Here is a 24189-nt window from a genome sequence, read left to right on the forward strand (position 1 = left end):
GTACATATATTGTTATGAATACTAAATAAATTCGTAATAATATTCAAATCAACTTAAATTATGCTCGCAAAAGTGATAGAGGTTGCAGACATATTCGCCCCCTATGACTGGCATTTTTGATTAAAATAGCTGAGCACAGACAGACACTGCCATACATCCTTTCCGGCAGAAGGACCTCCCTTGGCCACCGGAATTCCTTCCTGGTCAGCGCAAACTAATTAAAAACAAGCGTTCGCTCCACTTGAGCATCATGTTAAAATACCTGTACAGGTGAAATGGAACGGAGACGAAAGATGGCGCAGTAGGAGATAGCACACACGTATACTATATGGTATGTACTACTATATATGTAAGTACATATATATACAGGTCAGCTTCAGATAGAGATGGCCATGGTAGGTAGGCCACGGAGTCGGGTAACAAATGAGTCTGGGGCCCCAGTCAGCCTTTTATAATTACCTCAGACGAAAGACGTTGGTCTGGGGCCAAAAGCGGGCCAAAAAAAAGGGGGCCGGAAAATAAAGGGGAGCTGGGAAACTTTACAGAAATTGGAAACGAAACCGCATTGCTCATACGTCACATTGACACCACGAAAATTGGTCGGAAAATGGTTAAGAAGATGGAACAAGGGAAATAGGGTTCGTTTGTCTAATTAATATTGTATATTCAATTTAAACTACAACGAACCCTTCTTTGCATTTAAGCTGATTGCTGCGTGCTCTTGTGCGGGCTATTAAAAAGCATGCAAATTTGCAATGGTTCTTCTTATAGTTCTGTTTTAATTAGTTTTCTCTTTGCCATCAATGCTATATTCATATACAACATTTGTTTGCATTTTTCTTGTTGACTATTGCTGCTGTATGTGATAAATGTTGGTATTTAGGCTAATCGCCTGTAAATATATTCGCCGCCTTATCTGAAGGATGCGGAAGGAAGAGACTAGTGGCTCGGTTCATTTGGTAGTCAAGAGGGCTGTTGTAACCATTACTTCATCTCCTGCTCGGCTCGGCTGTCCGACTGCGGCTAATTCAGACTGCCGTCACTCACCGCAGAAGTCAGTTGGGGTCATTCGTCACCCACTCGACCAGCCAGCGTTCTCTACGTTGCGGTGCAATTTTTGTCTGACTCGGCTAAATACTCGTATACTTCATTTATTTTATGAATAAAACCGAAACAACGGGGCCAACACGAGTGTGCCAAGACAAAAAAGGGCGGTGATGCAGCGAGGGCCTCGAGGCGTGCCTGCACCACCCAACACCCACCACCCGCCACCCACTCACACACACACTCGAGGACACACAACCAAACCCACCCACCCATATAGTACAAGCACTCGACACACAGGCTGAAGTGTTGGGCAGGACGACGACTTCCTGTTTATCTGTCAAGACTGCATCACTGTCTCGGCTCCGGATGGAGTTGCCTGAATCCCGATTCCAGATGCCAGACTATCCAGAGAGAAAGGGAGCGAGGGTGTGCGGTTCACTGAGAAAAATGAATGGCAAATGCTCTGAAGAGCAAATCAATCAGGCAGCATCTCAAAATCTATTTGGGATTGCATAGGAAAAGCATTAGGTGAGTATAATTATGCAGATATACGCCTGCCATATCCGCAAGCACATCATCGATGCTGAACTGAGTTTTCTCCCGTGTATTTGGATATTTTTGCAAGTGGCGTCCGTGCATGCTGAAGCATCCACTTTGGTGCCATTCACATGGCGAGGCAAAGACGCCCTGAAGGGGTTATCCTCCGACATCGCCTCGCCTGCTGCGGTTAAGCGTTTTATATTCCCTGCCCAGAATCCCCAGGAAGACGAGAATATGGATGTGGGATGTGGATGCGGATGAGGATGAGGAAGAGGCAGGTCCACAACCTGAGCTGCGGCTAGGGCTTCTTGCGGCTTAGAAATTCCTTCGTTTATATATTTTTAATAAATTTTAATACTGAAATTGTAGACGTCAGCCACCCCTGCTTCTTCAGCTTTATGGGGTTTCTTTCGCTGGCTTTGCCGCAGAATTATAATTTTTATGCCATACACTTAAAGATAAGATTACAAATAATTCATAATTGGGTTCATGCAAAACAGCACGGCGAGGAAAGGCAACACCATCACCACCACCACCACCACCATCACCATCCAGCTAACAACAATGGACTTGGAGCTTGGGCAAAAAAAGGGGAGGAGGGGCTGGCTTATTGTTAGTTTGGCTCAGCATGGCTGAAAGGCTGTGGAGTCAACTCAATTATTAACCCGAGAAGCGTCTTGCAGGATTTGAAATATGACTGAGGGCTGGACGGGGGGTTACGCAATCACGAACAGAAGGCGAAGGGGACCTTATCCTTCTTCTTCTACACACATAAAAGACTCGATACAGGTTATGCTAGCTATAATTAACCAGAATCTATGCTGTCGAAATAATCTCTTAATCTGTTAACCCATTTTAAGATTGATATATATGTATATATGTAGGTGTGACATGCATTTAGCTCATTCCCGTCGATCTAGCCCAGTGTAACCTTGCTATTTCGCTATTTCGAGGGATATTAACACCTTTAACAAGTGCTCCTGTGGAAGTACAAACGGAAGTGTGGGTGCAATGAGGCGGTTTAAAGTCAAAATTAATAAGCACACCCATTGCAGAGCGGCAGCTGCGCCAGGAAGTATGCAAGCCAAAGTGCTGAATGCTTTTTGTTGCTGCCACTGCCGCTGTTGCCGCTGTTCTTTTGCATAAATATGAATAAATTAAAATCAGAATCAACATTTTGATATGCGCATGAAACCCATTTCATCCCCGGCCCCTCTGAAAGCTGCCATGAACCCCGAGAACTGGCCATGTCCGGCTTTTGCGGCTCTCCGGAAAAGAGTTAAAAAACAAAAAAACAAAAATGCAAAGGGATGGGGCGATACAGAAATTAAGGCGAAGGTGGATATGCGAGTGTAAGGGGGGAGGGGGCCATTTTGTGGCCAGCAATTAAAAATGGCGCGCTGTTGCACATTTAATTATTGGGAATCGGCTTTCGGGTAATCATTGTTAATGGCAACTACGCTGCATTTAATCTTAACGTTGTTGCTGGCTGCCAATGATGTTATTATTGCTGTTGTTGTTTGTGCAGCCAATCGCCTTTAAGTTGAATACATATTTGCACACATATCTGACCGATATATTGGCACGAATATATATGCATACATGTGGAATGTGTACATTCATACATACAAGTATGTATATAGAGATTTTTCATAATTTCGTCGTTTCGCTGCCGTGTCGCTGCTCAAGCAGAAATTTCCAATTAAATGCAATAGCATTAAATAATTTGTGCCATATAGCCATAGCCTCATCCTCTCCGCACAGGGGCTATTTTATTTTTAATCAATTCGATATTCATACACACACGTCGGGTAAAAATATTTAAATTAAAAAAATAAAATAAAATAAGAGAACAGAAAATAAAGCAGAGAGTAGCGAAAATAAAACAGGGAAAGTGGAAACAAGTCAATAAAGATGCATAATAAAATATAAAAAGGGCAGCACAGTGGAATTTATGTAGCTATTTATTTCGAATAAGGCATGCCTCTTAATTTAAAACAAAGCTTCGATCATTATAAATTAGAGCTTAATATACTGATTATACATCATTTAAGTTCATACGAAATACATGTAAGTTAGGTAATAAAAAACCATCGTACCTATGACCACTGTGCTCTCAGGGTAAATGTTATTTATACAACACTTACACCACTCTCGCGGTAACTCGTTGCCATCGTAATTGTCAAAAATTTGCAAATTTACTTGTAAAAGCCATTTAAAATATTTATACTTGAAAACTGCATCCAAAACGGAAGAGCGTGAAGGGTAAACCGTTTACGTGGCGTATGAGCAATCTGACAAGAAATCGAGTATTATGTATATATACATATACAACTACGAAAGGCGAGCTGTCATGCAATTTTGATGCAATTTCAACTTTAACAGAAATAATTATTCATACGAGGATTCAATTGCATTCGAGTATCATCGGAAAAACAGAAACTGACGCGGAAAAAATAAAAACGAGATGAAGAGCGCTCGTTTACAAACATATCAGTATCATAACTTGATTAAGAAAATTTAAATTAAGCAAAGGAAATTGCCAACCTTTAAGCGTACATATATACAAAACTTGAAGTTGACAGGGCAAGAGCCATATTCCATTTAAGTTTTAAGTACGAGCTATTTGTGCACCCCATTTTGCAGTTTTCTACGCGTAAGGATTAAAGTTTTTTTGGGCTCGAAATTTAAAACCAAGTCATAAAGATAAGCCAAAAACACCAAACCAAAAAAGGAAAAAATCCCCAAAAACTCGAAACCAAATGGCGAGCGCAAAATTGGAAAAAAAAAAATTGGAAAAAAGGCAGTAGAAAAACAGGGGACTCAAGGATGATGGGGCAACGAGGATAAAGTTGCAACAGACCAGAATAAGGAGCAAAAAAGGCGGGGCAAGAAGACTGATTTCTCCATTGCGGTTTAACATGGCAGGTAAAAACGAAGGGCGAAAGGCAAAAAAAAAAGCAAAAGCAAAAAAAGAGGGTAAAAATATACAGGGGCTGCTGTAGAAATATTTTTAATAACAGCAGCCGATCCCAAGCTGCATAAATAACATCGAAATATGAAGCCGCCGAATCCTTCGTCCTTGGCCGGCGTCTTTGGGCCATTAAGGTATTACATTGCTTATTGCAGTTCAGGCCAACTTGAGGCCTTAATAACGCAAAAAATGATGAGCAAAATGATGCACAGCGGTTCCTTCGAATTTGTCGAAGGGGGAATACCCTTAGGAATACCTGCATTACTCCAAATTCTAAGAAACTATTTTCTTATACTACCTTGTACATGGTTTTTCAGTGTGCCGGTTTAAATAACTGAACTTACCTTGTTTTTCACTTGGCATCCTTAGGAATACACCTGTAATATAAATGAAATATACGTTAATAAAATCAAAAATAAAAAGAAAGGGCAACGAATGTCTGAAATATTAAGGACTGCATTTAAATGAGCATCTACAAAAAAAATCAAACTCAAAAAACAGCACAAGTGTCAGATTCTCGAACCGGTTCGACTGGGACTCGCATCTTTCATATTGCTATCCCATCAGAACTGTCAGGCTCCGAAAGTAACGAACACGTGTCTTTCTTTAAAAAACGGCCATCATATCGTGCTCCCCTTTTTTTTAGCGAATACAGGCCAGTAAAACTGAATTGGCACGGAGTTCGAATAAACTCGTTGCTTTTATGTATCAATGTTTACAGAAAAAATGTGAGGAATAACATTAATAAATAATCTAACACAATGCACCAGTTACTCTATTTAAACAATAGTGCTTGAAGGTATTTTTATTCCGACCCCATTTCCATTTGCCTGCTTTTTGTCCGCGAAATCGAACTGACACGCCCCTTGGTTTATTACCGCCCATCTTGTTAGAATTCCTTGTTCAAAGTCCTATTTTTTGTGTACTTTTTTACAGCTTTTTTATAGTTTTTACTTTGGGCAGCCGGCGAAACTTTGCAGCCAATCAATTTCTAAAGCTAAGCAACATTCTGGCTTTGTTTCTCTCCACATTCTGCAGTTCAGTTTTTGTTTAAATACCATCTACCACTAGTTCGTAGCACTTCCGGAAAAGTTGTTTAGCATTTTCTGTTTTTCGTGCTTATACACAAATCGTTTCGTTTTCCAACTTTCAATTAATTTACTTGTGCAGTTTCTGCATAGGACTTTTGTATTCAACTACTTAATTATCATTGTTAGATTTTCCTGCCTAACCCGAAAATTTCGTAAAAATATTTAGCAAGCCTTTGGCAAATCAGCTTTTTCGGATGAAAAGGAAATCAGTGGGAAATACGGGCGAAAATGTAGCAGTTTAGCTCTCACAAAACACCGTAAAATAAAGACCCCTTGCACGCACACACACACACACACACACACACACACACACACACACACACACACACACCGATGTTTCCACATCGTCATCTTTCCGACCAAAATGCATTTTGGTAGTGAACTCGAGTGGCGTCCAAAAATGTAGTTAGAGTAATGTTTGTGAGTGTGGGCCATTGTTTACAATGTGGCACAGTTCCAGCTGGTACTTCTCCTGCCACCAGCCCCCCCAAACCCCCTTAACCCCTTTAACCCACTTTGGCCCCCTTAAACACCCACTCGCACGCACATAAATTGTTGTAGTTGCAGCTAAACATAAGTTATGTGTGCAAAACACACACACAAAGAAGAGTGACGGCGGTCTGTGTAGGGTTAAGGGGTCTTGCATATGAACATTGCGCGGCCTGCAGGGGGTTAAACCAACTGTTGCACGTCAGCAGCTGAAGCAACGCGAATAAATGCCTCAAAATTTAGTATATCCAGATACCCTGCAAAGCCATTCGAGTTTTTTTCGGGCCTGAATATTAAAACTGGTGGCAACAGACATTTTAAAGTGGATATTTTGTATTATTTTTGTAAATGAAATGAAATGAAATGTAAACAGATCTTCATAGTTTTTATTCATACTAATTTATTATTTTTATTATCTTAGGGCTTTTGCAAGTCGATTTGACATTTGCCTGCAAAAAATTCGGCTATTTGTGCCATTTGCATGGCATGCTGTAAAAAAAAAAAAACAACAACTTTGTCTAGTGCTCTTCAAGAGCCAAGATATCTGTCAGACTGACAATCTGCGGATTGCTCAGTAAAATCAAACAGCTGGCTGCACCATTTTTTTTTTAACTGATCTTATTTTGTATTTGTACCTAAATCCCAACTTTTTTGTCGACACATTTTTTTTTTGCAGTTCCAGGCAATTTTCACATCACCATGCTGCGCTTTTCCGGGAGTAAAAGGTAAGGAGAAAAAACTATAACATTATAAAAAGAAGCAGCTGCCTTTCTGGCTGATTAGCGGCGCTTGCATAATAATAAAATAGAATAATAGAACCGACCACGCTTTGCACTGCAAATTATAGGTGGCAAATTGCAGGTGGGGCTCTGCTCGAGATGCAAATTGAAATGGTAATTAATTATGGCCATCAGAGGCTGCCGTCCTAGACCCCGAAAACGTGGTACAGAAAAATGGAAATTAGCCCGAGATTAACGTCTTGTCAGGCGGTCTGGCGGTCGGGCGGTCTGGGAAATGTTAGCAATTTCGGTTCAACTTGGCCAACTAGTCAGTCAGTCAGTTAGTCAGTCAGTCAGTCAGCCAGTCATTTAGTCAGTTAGTTAGTCAACAATGTGAAAATTGCGTAAGGCCCCCTGGAGAAGCGGAGATCACAGAGCCACAGAATCGTCGTAGCAAAACTTTGGGGGCAACAACTTGATTTTGGCCAACTGCACATTTAGAGAGCTCTCTGTTCTGTGGCCCAAAACAACTTGGCCATTTATCTGATACCGGGCTGAAATTAACTTTGCGGCAGCCATAACTTGTGGATGGCCCAAATAAATAAAATTACCGTCTGCTTTTTGGATGCAGCATGGTGCCAGCAAAAGTCTGCAAGACAATTAGTAATGGTCGAGAACAAATTAAATTGCATGCTGCATTTGCTTACCAAAATACTGTTTAAGCGCCATCGTACAATTACATTTTCCCAACGAATTGGAATCGTTGCGGCAAAACAAGTAACTTTTATTTAGTTTTATACCAAGAGGTTTTTGTATTTTCCGGTAAAATCAGAATTTGTCGAATTTTTTGCATCTACTCTCATTAGAGTTGCGTTCAGGTTTAAAGTAAACACTCTCCCCTATAAAATTCCACTCCCACCCCCCTGTCACTCATTCAGCAACGCCCCTGGCTGGCTAACACATATACACACACTGTAATCGCCACCAAATTGACAACAATAAAAACGAGGAGCAGGGGAAAATCCATGCAGCACCTGTCAGGAAGATGGAAAATGAAGCCCGGCTGACGATGCTCACGCACGCTCCTTCATTTCATTTTTTCCTCTGTGACTTGAATCTCATGCACAGCATCTTATACACATACGCACACTGAGCGAAATCGTGCGCATTGTCCCAGAAAACGATGTGTGTGAGGAAAAAAATTTAAAATCCCTTTTTTCTTTTCCCTAAAGAACTATAGATTCTAAAGTTCTAAGCTGTTCTTACATCATTTAAATAAAAATGTATAAATATATTGTAGAATTGTACCAACATTTTCGAGTAATAAATTAATGTTTGTGTTGTTCGCCGTGTAAAAAAAGCATTTTATTTTTTTTTTTTTTTTTGTTCTGGTGCATATGCAGACCAGTTGTTCAGGTTGCCTGGACATGTTAATTTTAAATTGGGTAAGCAAAACCGGAGGACTACAGAACTGCGAAACCGAAGGCGAAATTGAGTTGCCGCACGTCTTCTCCATCACCGTCACTTCTCCATTTCCATCTACCTCTTGCTCATCTACTGGTGGCAATTACCGCCGAGCAAATCTTGGCACACGGTAGCTCAAAAAGAAAAAAAAAACGAGCTGAAAAGAGAGACTAGTGGAAAATAAAAAGAGCCAAAGCCAAAGCCAAAGCCAAATAACAACAAATTTGCGCAAGTGAAACTGGAGAACTTGTGATGACATCGTGCAGCTTCTATTCATTCAAAAGTATCGATAAAATCAATTGGAAGCTATATTGTCACAGTTCACTAAGCACTTTTCATAATCTATTAGCCAGTGGGTCACAAAATAGAGCAAAGCAATCGACCATACAGCCGTACCTTCTACATAATGCAAAACCAGCAATCTAAAGCCATCAATTCAACATTTGGCCGCTTTGCTGCGATGGCCAAGTAACCGGACTCATCTGCATTAATGGTTAAGCCATTGCATACATTACCGTTGAGAAGCGTTCACCTAATTAATGTTTAATCTTTCGAATCCTTAACTTTTTCCCACAGGTTTTTCGTCCTGCCTAATTTACATAGGGACGGATGAATGAGGAGAAAACTTTAACCCCCTCACGTGGCCATCGCCAGTCGATTCATTTCGGTATCCGCTGGCTGTGTTAACTTCTTAGGCAATTTCATTATAATGATGATGACGACGCCTTGGCCGACTTTCAAACTTTGGCTATCAGTCAGTTGGAATAGAGTGAAGGCTTCGCTTCACTTCGCTCAGATGTTTATCCGTTTTTAGAATATCAATTATAAGGCATTTGCTTGTGGGGCACGTCCGCTACAGTTAACCCCACAGTGGCCCCCCAAACGAGACGGCGGTGTGAAGCTGTTAAAGTGCTTTTTAATTTAAGACCCATTTAATTGTGAGAACTTTATTCTATTTGTTTTGGTTTTTGGCTTTAGCTGAGGGATTTCGGTTTCTTTCCCAACAATTCACATAAAATGCTCTGTCTGATTTTGGGCAAAGAGATTTCTCAACTACACAGCCGGTTGTAATTACACTTTATGAGGTCTATTCCCCAAATTAGCCCACTGATTTTCCAGCTCACTCAAATGAAGGCACCACAAAAAGTCAGTTAATTAAGATGACACTTCCCCAACTGTGCGGCTGTTTTAATATTTAAGTTTTACTCACAAAGTTTCTTTGGCATCAACTTTAGGTTCTATTTTGCAATAATGAAGTTTAGATTTTTTTTAATCATAAAAATACCCATAATGTTATATAATGGCAAATGCCCCTTTCGACATCGTAAAATATCTATGCTGATTTGATAATTAAGTAGGGCTTTCTTTTGATCTCGGATCGGTTTGGATCGTATCGGATCATAAAATGGGAAGTTAATGAGTGCAACTACCTTGGCGGCGGTAGACGTTCATCGGGAGCTTCCTCGACAGCTTATGGCTTTTCGGTGGTCTCCCTGCCAGCTGTTCATCTCTCCTTTATGAGCAAACATTAATTGAGTTTTTATCGATCCAAGGATTATGATCGGAGCATAATATGGTATACATATATTTATATGGACGATTGATTCCATGGGGAATCGAAAGCGCCGCACCGGTGAAATGGAGCAAATAAATATTTAATTGATGCAGCAGTTAATTAATTGTAACAAGTTATCTCTTTGTTTCTACCTTTTTGCTTAGTATCTCAGAGCAAAAAGTGCGGATAGATATGAGGCAAAAATCACTGAGGGAATGCAAGCTAAAAATAAGAATAAAAAAGAAGTCAAATCGATGAGGAGCCCCGATCACGAAGTCGATGTTTGGGGTTGGGTCTGCTTTACACAAAACGGCGTGTTGATGCAAACTGAATGGCCAAGCGCAAGAAAACACAACAAGAGAGCACAAATATGTGTGGCATGGTCGAACTTTAGTTACCCTTCTTTGCTTCGACTTAATTACGAAATTCGTTGCATACATTTGCAAATTAATTCGATACTTCATTATTTAGTAATACAACAAATTTTGCATACTTTTCCTTAAGAATAACAAACTGAGACATATTGAATGAAATATGCAAGTTAACCCATTGACGCCTGATCACTCGCAAGGCCATTAAAAAACTGGCCAAGAAGGAGAAGTAACGAAAGACTTAAGGCACAAACTCGACTGCACGTGTGTGACTGTGTGCTGTATTGCTGTGTTGCTGTGTTGCTGAGTGCTGGTGTGTGTTTAGGCCCGGTTTAGAGGAGTGCATTCCGATGCAGCAGGTGTTTAGCATAAGTAATTGATATTCTACACACAATCGGAGAGTCGGAGAGGCAAATTAAACGAAGCAACAACTGAAAGCTGGGTGAAGTTGGGAGATTGAAGACAGAAAGATGTATAGATGATGGAAACTCGGGGAACAAATCGTCGTGGGGAGAATCACACACAAAACGATCCACAAGATCTGCGAAATGGGGCCAATACTCCCCGGGTCGAGACGATCTGCTCGTGGTCTCATTATTTACGATTATTGGTAATGAATTTGCATAAGGCGAGCGAGCGCGCTGGAACTTCACACAAATCAGAAGCTTATTGGCCGATGTTAAACCCCGGCCCATTATTATATTGATTATTATTCAGCCGATTGCTTTGGCGCCTCGAAAATCCACATTCGCCCGACGTCTGGCGTCTTTTGTTGTAATTTATGTAAATTTTTCACTTTAGCTTTACATAAACCACAGCAGCAACGGCATACACAATCTCGAGAAATATCGTAACGCCCAAACAAATGCCAGTCAGTCAGGTCGGTTAGATAGATCGCTTTGGCTCCGTATTTAGTTGATGGGCCAGGGGCGTCGGCAAAAGGTGCAGTGCCTACAGGCGGGGGGCATATCCTCCATTAAAAACCTTACAAATAATAAAATAGAATAAATCTTAACTACTTAACCTTTATATTTCCTGTATCAAGCAACTATTAACACACTTGAAACATAATTGTGGAAGTAGAAACAGCTTACATAAACAGGCTATACCATTTTCAATAATAAATCATAACCCCCTTTTGGGTTAAAAGTAAGCCCCTTTATATATTTAAAGCCCATTCATTGGCGTCGACTATTAACATTTCGCTGGTGCGCCAAATGAAAAATTATGTCCAGCCAGCGAGATCATTTAAAAGAAATATCTATATGAAAATAAGACGTAGGAAAACCAAACGCCCACACGGCATGAAACACGAAATCGACGGCCAATATCGAAATCGAAAACGAACGAAAACGAAATAAAAAACGAATCGTTTCGAATGCGAAAATAATGTGTCTTTAACCTGGCTAAGACCTGGCATTGGCCAATGGACATTGGACGCTGGACAATTAATGCAAAAGGTCACTCGAAAATCCATCTCGAGTTCTGCGATCTAGTCGAGTAAGATCCAATCCGATCCAATCCAATCCAATCCAATCCACTTTGTGGCCCCCGATCTCAAGAAACTCGGGGACTTGCAAGAAGTCGAGACATGGCCTGCGGCCCTCTCTAGAAGACCCGCTCCCCTTAATGAATCGGGGCAAAAAAAAGAGGTAGAAACGTACATATAAATAAAAAAAATAATAATATGCATGTGGCGCTGTCAGCTTTTTGTTTGACATGGTCGAGAGTGAGGCAAATGCTTAATTATAACATTGCAAATTGTTTTAATTGCACCAAAAACAAACCGAAGAAAATGATATAAGAGACCTTGCCTTGGCAGCTCGGCATTCACTGGACTTGGACTTTCTACGCGAGTTGCAAGTAAGAGAAATGACCCACTTTACAAAGTGTTCGGCCAACGTCTTAAGCACAACAATGCTTGCTTACTGTAGATGAAGCCAATGAATTCCAAAGTTATCTATTCATGGTGCTCTTTACAATGGTCATTCAAAAAAAAAAAATAATAATAAAAAATTCATTTGAAAAATATATCCTCAAAATTTTATACTTATGGGCTTCCCTTTCTACTAGAAATGCTTGGGCTTGGCATCTTCATAAACCCACTTCGAGCAGATAGATTAGGCGACCTTTTCAGCCAGAAAAATGTGTGACCTTTTGGCCACTCTGATTTTATCGAATCGAATGGAATCGGAATCAGAGCCCACATGCGAGTCCCTTACTTTTCCCAGTAACCAGACAATTTAAAATGATTCGCATTTGTCGTTAAGTGGCAGCCCCCTAAAGGCGGCAAAAGGAAACTAAGCCAGCAGAAGAAAATTTCCTGCCCGACTTTTCCCTCCCCTCCCCTCACCATTCCATATCCTTTTCCTTTTTCCCATTTTCGCCCATTGTTGCTCTTGATTCCCCAGGCGAATCCGATGAGTTGGCACAATAAGTAATGCACCCGAGCGATTTTTAGGCATTTTCATTACGAATCCATCTTGGGGGCCAAATGAGGACTATCAGTTCTCATTGGACCGCCTGGATAAAGAGCCCATTCAGAATGTATCCCTTTCAAAAGCCCAAGTCTTATCTGCCTGCTGTCTCTCTTTAGCCAGTGATAAATGTTGTGAAAGCAAGGTATGTATATAAGTGCACTGGAATAAATCAGTAACTTAAGAAGCTCTTCAATTGAATTGAAATCAATTGAAAATTACACAATTAAAAAATCCCACACTCCAAAGAGATTACTTTTTATTTAACTGCTTTACACGCTGCCTTGCCTTATAGCAATTTTGGTTCAACTCTCATGGAAAATAACTGATATAAATATAGAGTTCCATCAATCAATTCTGGAAATAAACCCTCCTTTTCTATCTACCTAGTTACCCCTAAAAATTTCCTCCCCCAATTAGGCATTGTGTGATAACGCGCACCCCAATATACGAAATCCATATTATCCTATCTTATTTATAGACTCATGTATGTGCGGCATGCGTTCGAAACTGACCTTTGACATGGGGCTTGCCATTTGCCACCCCGATAAAAATTCGCCAAACATCCGCACAGATTTGGTCATAGTATCGGGTTTCCCGGTTTTCCCGGTTTTCCGGTTTCGGTATCAGTATTCCATTCATTGTCAGGGTCGTCAATTAGGACATTAGAGCAGAATCTGACCCTTCGAGGCAATTTGTCTGCCGCCTTCATTATCCCTCCACATGCATCCCTCCACTTTGTGCGGCCATGTGACATATTCGGGGCTCTACACATATACATATATTCACATAGTTTTTGTGGTCTAAATTGATATGCTAAGTAGTTTCTATTTTCTACTATCGTTTCCCATTCCCCACCATTACTCGGGCGTAGATTAGCTACCTGAGTTGGCGTGCCATTGTCATCCATTCTGAATTCTTTTCCGTTTGCCCAATTTTCTCGTTTTCCCATTTATCCCCAACCCCCCCCCCCCCCCCCCCCCCCCCCCCCCCCCACCGTCCCCTGTCCCCTGTCCCCTATGATTTCCCTCAATTATCACAGCTTTTTATCAAGCGTCAGGGCGGTCGGCTAATTTACAAATAATGAAACGAGCTCCAGGCCAACCTAAAAAGAACCGACAGATACTTTGCATTTCCGCTGGAAAATCGGAAAATCGGGAAAATCCTTAAGGTTGTGTTTTAAGGAATGGGTAGAGAAGTGAGAGGAGGGTATCCACTTTTATTTGATAAGAAACCACAACAACAATAACGGGAACGACCAAATAAAACGCGTGGGTAATAAATAAAAATTGTTTTTAAACAACTTAATCGAATTTGTGTTTTGTGATTGACTATCTTTCTTGTCCCCTTGGGAAACTCAAAGCGGGGTGTTATTTAGAAGTAACGCAATACCGTAATTCAAATTTACAAATAATAACAATATCTTAGCTATATTTTCAATAATTCTACATTGAAAATTGAGTTTGGTAAAATAAAAAAAAATCTTTTCAACTTAGATTGTTGTGAAAACTTTTGAGTCCGCCCTCGCTAACACTCGGCATATCGCCATCTCGCTCCGTTTTATGTGCTCGCCTTTTGGCCTTTGACTTGACATAAAAGAGGCGCCGCTGCAGCCTCTAAAATCAAGTGGCGCGGGGAGGATGGAGTTTTCTGGAGCGGTAACAAATGCGTTTCTGTTGTTTTGTTACAGCAATTTTTATGGGAAAATGGCCATAAAATTTCCCCTCGGCACCCCGCCTTCTTTCATTTTCCGCCTACGCGTCGTCCTTGTGTGATCTATTTTGTGGGCGGATATTTTTCCACTAATGGAGTGTTGCTGTTTTCCGTTTTCACCCTCGCCACACTTTTCACATTAAAAAAACAAAAAAAAAAAAAATACACAGCCCGTGCCAAATTCTGTGCAAATTCGCTTCGCCTTAAATTTTACGGATTTGCATTCTTGAAGGGATAGAAATATATGTATATGTAGGTAGTCAGATTAAATAGCATTAATAGAAAAACAGCAAATTGTAGTAATGGCTTAAAAACTTTCTTTTAGTTTATTATAGGAGCTATTGAGATTTCAATAGACTATACATTAGGATTCCATTTGATTGCTACACAGTTTTCAAAATGCTTCTTAGGTGCTAATTCATGAACTCAAGTGCATATATTTTCAAGTTTTAGAGTTTAGCTTTATTAAAATAGTTGCTCACGCCTCTTAGCGATTTGCTGGCCACTATGGCATTTATTTTAAACTTTATTTTTGTTCTTTTTTTTTTTTTTGTAAGTAATGCTTGTCTTGTTTCCCATGTTCGGAGCAGTGAAAATTACTTGGGCGCCACAAAAATGCCAAATCAAGTGAAAGTTTTGCCACGGACACAAAACATGACAGCAGCTACAACTACAACAACAGCGGGAACCACCACAAACAATATTAACAAGCAAACAATTTTACACGTGTCAGTTGGTTGTTCATAGTTGTTGTTATTGCCGCTTTATACACCAAATTAGAAATATGCTTATGAACACACAAGGCAAAAAATACAACAACAAAAAACACACATATCGAGAAGAAAAACATGAGCACGGAAAAAAAAAGAAGTCGAGCATACCAAACAAATGTTTTTCTCGTACATCTTTTTTTTTTGTTTTTTTTTTTTTGTGTTTACATCAAGCGAAGGGAAATATTTTTATGGACTGCGTTTGCTAATTTACTTTCCGGAATGTTTGACGAGGCCATTACGCATCTTCTGAGCTGATTAAAGGGCAGTATTTAAATGGTTTTGGCTTTTGGGAATCATTTGCAGCCAAGGAATGTGTCTAATTCCACATAAAGCAGTAATGATTAATTAACTTGAAATCGTCTTGAAGCATACCAGTTAAACAATTTAAGGAAAAAGAAGACCAAAGCACACATTTAATTTACATGCCTTTCAATTTAGTTTTGGACCATTGTTTATGATCAAGTCCACACAAGTGCACACAGTTGCAATAAAAATCAACTGAAATACAAAGCCAACTCTAATATCGGTCAATTCGTTAATGAAAACAACAAATGCATTTGCCAACAGCTACAACTATTCGTGCCAGACTTGAGTGTGTTCCCTTTTTTATGAATGAATTTCCATCTCAGACTTATTCGCCAAAAATGTGTAAGGAACTAAAAAACAGATAAAGAGGAGCGAGCAATAACAACAACAACAGAAGTGTGGGCAGTTGGCTGCCGTTTTTCGCGCAAGCGAGAATAAAAAAACGAAAAAAAAAAAGGAAAAAATCTGGAAAAAAAATCTGGAGGAAAAAAATCACAGGTAAGAAACAGAAGGCTGCGCACGCGCACAGCAGGCGAATGGCGTGCGATCGGCGGGTGGGAGCGAGAGAGGGCGCACCAGCAGCTACCGTCTCACTCCCACACATTGCACTCTGTGGCGAAAAGTGTAAACTTTGAACTTTACTGAGCATTATTATGCGAGGCAACTTTTTTCCCACTCGCACAGCTTGTAAACGATACAAATCACACCAAGCAATCAGTGATGATGGCAAGATATAAATATATTTAATAGTAATAAATATAAAAATATTTAAATTACTTTGTCTTGCAAAAATAACCAAAATATAATCCAATCTATAATACAGCAATGATTGCAGAATCAGGAATTCCAGTTAATGAAAGCCTAGAACCATGTTGATAGTGCCGATGGAAAGCCAGTTATGACGTGAAACTAGCTACTTTGACATTCCTGGCGGCAACCACACGTCTGCAAATTGAAGCACTGCAACAACTTCGCTTGGTCCCCCCTTTTGGTTTCCTTTTTTTTTTGTGTTCGGCGTTTTGTGCCTTGTATTTGTATGGCTTGCAGCAAGTATGCGCCCCTATCGGCCAGTTTGTTGCCGCTTCTCCTTTAATAAGTTTACTTATCGCATAAAACCAGTTGCCCCTGTCCTCCGTCTCCCTCGCACCCCACACTTATCCTTCCGTTTGGCGGTCCTTGTCTGTCCTTTGTGAACTGGCTTTCATATATGCGAACGATTGCAGCGTACATATGAAAAGTGATTTCTTTGCATAAAATTGCGCTCGTCCGAGATGCACTCAAAGAAAATACCGAAATGATTTCGTATGCTTGCATATTGCAGCTAAGTAAACACACACATACATTGTTTTCAATTCGTTGTTACCCCTGTTTTGTGCCCAGTGCATGGAAACGATCCCGATTGTGGGGACCTGAATCCGAACCCGAGTCGCTCGCCTGATGATGATTGGGTATAATGGGTTTTATGGAGCAGCTGCTGCTGCTGTTGCTTCTGATGTTGCGAATGATGTTGCTGCATCGGGCCCCTTGCCGCATACCTCCCGCACACCCCGCTCACCACAGAGCCCCTGCCCAAATGAGCCGCCCCTGCCCAAGTGGCAAGTCCCCTCCAGAAAACGACTTGTTGGGCTGCTCAAGTCTTGTGGCTCACACCTGTGGCCAACAGAGCTGGGCTGACATTTTGAAATATTGCCATTGATTTCGACGGAGAACCCCCAAACGAAGTGATACAGATTCTAGGTCCGATTTGCCGGATTTGTTCGATATTCTGTACCATTCTTCCTTCCCATGGCGAATCCACATGTCCCTCAACTGTTTGCCCACACAATTAGCAAGAACCACAGAAATTATGGAAGACAAAACATTTTCGATTTTTTTTTGGGTCACAAGCAATTGGTATCGCCTTCCATAGATAATTTCAAGCAGTCAAATCACATGCATGCACTGAGAGAAAATCTCAAAAATGTATTCAAGTTACTCATTTGGTGGTAAGCAAAAACCATTGCTGCCTATTTTATGATGCATATAATATGCTTTGGTTTATTAAATTAAAAAAATATACGTATATATTCCAGTTCGACGGTATTTCTCAGTGCCACTTGATTTGAATATATTTTTATAAGCGATTTGCGGCAAATCCAATGTAGCATAGCCAAATTCATTAACATTTTCGGCACGCACAAACTGTAAATCTCTTAGCATAGGCATACAAAAACTTTGATTTTTTCTGCGTTTGAAATGTGATTTGATTCTCCCCCTAGACCTTATACAAATCCACATCCATCTCGCTCTATTTATATGATCGTCGACCGATCGATCGCAAGGGGAGCGTGGTTAACTGCCGCTCGAACTGCAACTGCAACTCGAACTCAGGCCAGTTCGCTGGCGACATGTCGGATCGCAGGTTCGATGGATAAGAAGTGTTAATAGATTTTCCTCATTGATTAACACTTTTGTCGTTTTACCAAAACTCTCGCCTCGTTGAAGCAAAGTGAAATGCACAAAAGATAATGGGTAATGGCGTTTCCGGTGGAATTCACGAATTACCAAGGTTTACCTTTTTTTCCATTCGAATTCAGTTACGTTACTATGTTTATAGCTATGCAGAAGAAGAAGTAAGTTGTCCAGTGTTTAAATATTTTGCGATTAAGACGTCGAAATATTTGATTTGAACTGGGAACTGTCCGGCGGCAGCTGCTCAACTTGAACTTCAATCGTTTTGTTCTGTTTGTCCTCACCTGATTTAAGCCCCCTTTTGGTTCGGTTTGCTTCTACCAAACGGCTCCTATATCATTATTTTGTCCCTGTATTATTTTTGTGTTTTATGTTGATTCGTCTCCTTTCTTCGTCGGCCTCCAGCTGAATTGTCCAAATGTTTAGTTAGCAATTGCTATTGTACTCCCGTGTATATGTGACGAGTGTATCGATGTGTGTGTGTGTGTTGGCCCACGGCAGTCTGCTATTCCCTCCGACTTCCCCTTGGACTATGGAATTCTGGACCCCCAGAGCCACTGCCATTTTCCCCACGAGAAGAGGAGTGAAGAGAAGAGGAGTCCCAAGTGCAAGTGTACTCAAAGTCTACCTGATGTTTACTCTCCCCTACTTTTCCTGCCCCCAGCCTCCTACCGCTTGCCCCTTGCCCCTTTCCAATCCCTGGAGGCAAAATCACACAAAGCTTACGGTACACTGTCAAAAAAGTAACACATGCAAATTCTATAAACGCCAAGCTGCATGCAAATCCCTACAATAGTACGCTTTAATATCAATTGAACACTACATTCTGTTCAACTCGGTATAAAGGTTTTTTTTTCTTTCCTCTTTTGTGAACTAATACTGCCAACTAACTTATAATACTAACTACAATGATATACTCGTACGTTCATATATTATAAAACATTTTTTCCTGTGCCCCTATTTTTTTAAAGATATAAAGAGTCTATACGCGGTGCTCCATCAATGCCCCTCCCCTCCCCCGCGTTTCACCCCATCCATTGGTCGTTCCTCCACATTTTTTTATCCACTGTGCTGGGTTGCATTTTAAAATTAATATTTGGATTTTAATTAGCAAGAAATTTACTTTGGGCCCTGGTAGTTTTGGGTTCTCGCTTTTGTGTTTACCTTTGCTAGCAGCTCAGCTCAGCCACGCCTCCCCACTACCGCCCACCCCCGCCCACCACTGCCAACACCCAACCGGGTGAGTGTGTGAGTGTGTGCACACTAATTAAATATACACACACAGGGGCTCACGTCGATGGGTGGGGGGGAAGGGGGTGGAAATTGGGTTAACCCAATCATCAAATATGCAACATTTGCTCAGTTCAAAATTTAATTTTCGCTCAACGGCGCCCAAGAAAAGTGTATCGAATTTTTTGGATGGAGCTTGGGGCGTGTAATTACAATTTTCATTTTCAATTTTCCATTTTCCAACAGCGAAACACGATAATTGTGTGATTGTTTAATGCCCGACATTTGTTGCAAATTAATTGTGCACTTTTGTGTCGCCAAATTCTGTCCTATTCTGTGACCCACGTACATACATATACATGTACCGCTATTGACCCCCCACTAGCCACCCCAAACTCAATCGGACTCATTTGTTTACCATGGCGAGCTGCAAGCTGGAAGCATCGAACCGCGGCCAACATGTTGCAAGCACTCAAACCGTCCGGTTAACAGAGGTCTGTCTGTTAAGGCTTAAAGCCATGTTAGTGAAAAGTGGTTTAGAAGCAGCAGCATTATCACAATACAAACATGAAATACTCTGCGCATAGAAGTTAGTACTTGAATTTCTTTAAGCTTTCTCCAGTTCGCAAAAAAGCTTTTATCACAATCGATATGCAGGCTGCTTATGCTAATTGCTTGGATAATCCCCCCCTGGAACTCGAGTCATAGCAACCCCCTGGGCCGAAGAACTACCCCCTAAAAAACAAGCTAAATCCCATTTGAACTTTTGCTGGGAGTCGCTTTTCGGCGTTTATTAGATTTCGCGATTCTCTGGTGACTAACAAAGGAATTTTAAATTCCAATAAATCTGCCAGCTTCAATAAGTGTTCATTGTCTGCGTGTTGGTTGTGGTGCTGGGGATTTTCCTTTTTGAATTTTTTTGTATTTTTTGGTTTGAAGGTCCGGCGAGTGAATGAATGGGGCTTAACTGTTGATTTCCAGACGGTGGATGCAAAGTCCCCACTTTTGCGATGGGCTACAGCCATTCCATGCAACCATCCATCGTCTGTACAATTTTTATGGGGCATCAAAAACACCCCGAGACGAACCCATGGATGAATTTGATTGTCGCCTCGTGGTGGAAATTTGACAACAAAACATTTTCGTAGCCAAAATTTATGTTGCTCCTGCCATACTCTTTTTTTTTTTTTGTATAATTTTTACTTTTATTGGTTTTGGTTTAATAATATATTCGCTGGATCGATATGGAAAGGACTAAGCTCGCCATTTCAACCCTTCGGTTTTAGGAGCGGCGTATACTAACATAGAGTTTATTATTTGAAGTCGTTGAAATGGCCTAAAACCGCCAACGTTTTGGTATTTCGCTTTGCCAATATTTTCCCTTCGATGGCAAGCTTGGTTTTCGTTGGGAGTCAAGACATGACAGTATTGAAAAAAAAAGTTTTTAGCTCTATCCATTAAGTTCATTAGAATGAAAAGATGCAGAGTACGCCAAGTTTAAATCTGCAGACAAGTTAAGAGGACTTTCGTAACCTGTCGAAAAGTAAAAGGAAAACCTTTTTGAAGACAACAGAAGAGAAATGTATTTCAATATAATTACAAGACTCTCGGCCTCATTAGGTTCCTGTTTTTTAGTGAAAAGTGGGTAAATATACTTTGAAGCACTTTTCCAGCGATTTGCATGTTCTTTTTCGCAGGCATTCTGGACTCAACCACAGCCAAGAGCCATTATCAATTTCCTCATTTTTTTCCGGCACAAGAGCTGGAGGAAATGGCGGAAAAAAATATAACGATTTAATTAAAAAGTTACATAAAATATGTTGCTTTACCAAGGAGCAAAATCAAAATCATTTTGGTACAACGAAAATATAAAAGAAGTAAAGGAAAAAGAAAATACAGGCTTTGCCTAAGGTTGAACGTCATCTGGTAACAGTGAAGCATCTTTTTGACAAACCCATGTGCAATTTCCATTTCCAACTAAATGAGCAGCCAATGCTCAATTTTCCAAACATAAATGTGCACCATATTCAAAATGCATTAAATATTTTAAAAATACATTTAAAATTGTGCATTTTTGGGCCACTGTAGTTCAGCTTATATAGATTACTTCCAGCTTCCCCGCACCGCATCCGAGCCACTCCAGGTGTTTATCCTCGCTCATTAAGTCATCGTTCGAGTCGAGTTATTCAATGGCCAACCTTTTGAGTGCTGAAGGTGGGTGGACAGTTGCGGGCGGCCATGGGTTAAGAGGGCATTTTTATTTTCATAATTTAATGTGCTGTGTGTGCGCGCCTTTTGTTTTTGGCGATGCCCAAAACACTCGACGGGGAAAAATGAACAAAAAAAAAAGGGGGGAAACACATCCAAACGACAGTGCAATGCGCGGAAAATCTGTGCGAAAAAAAAACAACAACGGCGTGGAAAATGAAAAACAAAAAGCAAAACCAAAACGGCAAGCTCACAATGTATTTTCCACTTTTTTTTTTTTTTTTGAGTCTGCGAAATCAAAGAATGTGAGTGCCACCCGCGCATTTCCCCCCATACCATCGCGACTTTCACTTGTGCCTCAAGCAAAGAAAAGAAAAGCGGGAAAATGGGTCGGGGGTGTGAGCAAAAACAAAACAAAAATTAAGCAACGGCTGCGAAATGAACGCCGAAAACCGTTTACCGCGAGTTGTTTACGGGGCTTTCATTCATTTTTTTTTTGTACCAGAACCCCAAACTCCATCCCCATCCAACGTTTTTTTCCAACAGCCATCTGTTGGGGATTTTTCCGAGGGGAGTGTCAAAGAACTCGACTTCGTCTAACCCAGTTAACCAGGTAAATAACATGTGAGTTCAAAGATTTCCATTAAATTATGTTCCGGAGGCGCTGAAATCGCGAACTCTAGAGGAGTTTCCGGCTTAATGATGCGTGGGAGGCATCGGAGGTCATGGGAGATTGCCTAAATATATGGAAATTAGATTTGCCCTCAATTAATAAATGCTTATGCGATTAAAGAAGCGCTTAAAGAACCGCAGAAAGGTTTCAGAAAATGTTTATCAAATAGGGTGAATTCACTCATGAAGCAATTTGCAATGTTATAAAAGCTTCATTAAACATGATAGATGCATCTAGTTACTTCACTAATTTAATCAAACCAAAACTGGCGTTTCACATAGTAAGTGTCAGCTACTTTTAGTGATGATCAGCCCTAAATTCAGAAAACAAACACTCTTGGCATGTCACAAATGCATTATTGTATGTTTAAAATGTCGCATGACACTCGCTATAAAAGGGGGAAAAAAGGCAGTAAATAAATTTGAATGCAGACTGCAATTATGGTATCGAATAAAAATTTTAATGATTTATGTGGTGCGCATTTTAAACGAAATTGAAGCTGGGTCTTGCGTTGATGATATTAAAACAGCACTCTTACTGCCTTGTCGTTTTTTTTTTATGTTTGTTCTCTGCATTTTCCCGCTTTTGATGTATTTTTTGTTGTCGTTTTCTATTAGACATTATGACTTTTAAATGAGACGCGTGTGGCCACAAATAGCAAGAGGATCAGCATCGTTTATTCGGCAAAATTGTTATTAATAATAATAGTGGGCATTATGACTAGAAATAATTAAAACCCATCAAACGACCCGCGGATGCGGGTGACGGACCGAGGGTCGCCTTTGCGGTTTATTGAAAATGATTGAAAGGCCACCACCAACACAGGCACAAAGGGAAAGCACGCACGCACTTTTCAATTAGTTCAATTAATATGCAAAATAATTCAACGTCAAACGGCCAAAAATTATTAAAAACACACAAAGCCAAACCTATACTAGCCGGCATAAAAAAGCAAACAAAAATCTGCCGGAAAAAATTGTATTCAATTCATTTTAATATCTTAAATTTGACCAGCCAAATAAAAACACTCATATTTTATTGATGCATTTTATGAAAGTGTAATCACTCTCGTCTAAATTTCGTTTGACTATTGTGAAATACTGCAATTGTTGAAATTGATTTGAATGATTTTTGGCTTGGGCATTGCAGCCAAGAGCGTTTGTATATCATTACACTGAAATTGATATCTTCGGGTTAAGTATGCTTAACCCGTGCATTTTTCCACTTGGGCTATTTGCTTGACCCATGCACAGTTCTCCGCACTTGATGATGAATGCCTGGCCCTGGAGAGAAAAACAAGGAAAAGCGAATGAAACACACCCGCCCACATATCATGGCACTTTCCACGCCGCTCTTGCCAATTTTCCTCTATCTTTCGGTGTTGGCCGTAATGACCTGGACAACAATGAAAAGGAGAAGACAGCGACGGGACAGCATGATAATGACGTTGATCAACGCACACACCCAGTGAACGTACGTCCATTTGTCTAGAACTCACCCCGGAAAATGACCCCCTCGCTATGCACGCAAAGAAATGGGGGGTGGGGTGAAAAGCGAGACCTAACTTAACTCGTTGACGTTTAACGTTGTAAGAAGGCTTTATCAATTACTTGCCTTTCAAATCAAACCAAAAATTATTGCAGTCTTACCATTATAAGAGATTATACAAGTTTTTTCAGTGTGTACAATATCCTGCTAAGTTTTCAACGTCTTCAAAAATGTTTTTGTGCGTTGTCTGACTGACTGCGTGAGGAAAAACCTTTTTCCACGCACACCTCTCACCATGCGGCGGCCACACCCACCGCCCACACGCACACACACACACACATACATATGTATGTATATAAATATATATGTATATGTATATACACGCCCACATTCAAGACAGTTGGCTTGGCCCGTCAGCAGCTACAAAATATTTACAATGAAAAATGTCAGCAGGTATTTATTTTTATGGCCCAACATTCGTCAGTCTTATTGTTAGTTGACTCGTAGTATTGTGGGTGGGTTCTTCTTCGGCTGATGGGTGGGGGTTTATTTTCCCTCCTGGTAGGCGGTGGGCTGTGGGGCTGTGGGGCTGTGCCAGGGAATTTCGTGGAAATCTTGCT

General features: G+C 40.6%; 1 protein-coding gene across 1 annotated transcript in view; it reads right to left on the bottom strand.

The window, feature by feature from the left end:
* Positions 1 to 24189, bottom strand: part of LOC6550325 (irregular chiasm C-roughest protein) — a 131192-nt gene that overhangs the window by 62187 nt on the left and 44816 nt on the right. The window contains exon 3 of the mRNA XM_026982491.1: positions 4906 to 4938. The gene's annotated coding sequence lies outside the window, so the exon portion shown is untranslated. The remainder of the gene's footprint in view (positions 1 to 4905; positions 4939 to 24189) is intronic.

The sequence above is a fragment of the Drosophila erecta genome, unplaced genomic scaffold (assembly GCF_003286155.1).
Source record: "Drosophila erecta strain 14021-0224.00,06,07 unplaced genomic scaffold, DereRS2 tig00000126-arrow-pilon, whole genome shotgun sequence".
Classification (NCBI taxonomy): domain Eukaryota; kingdom Metazoa; phylum Arthropoda; class Insecta; order Diptera; family Drosophilidae; genus Drosophila; species Drosophila erecta.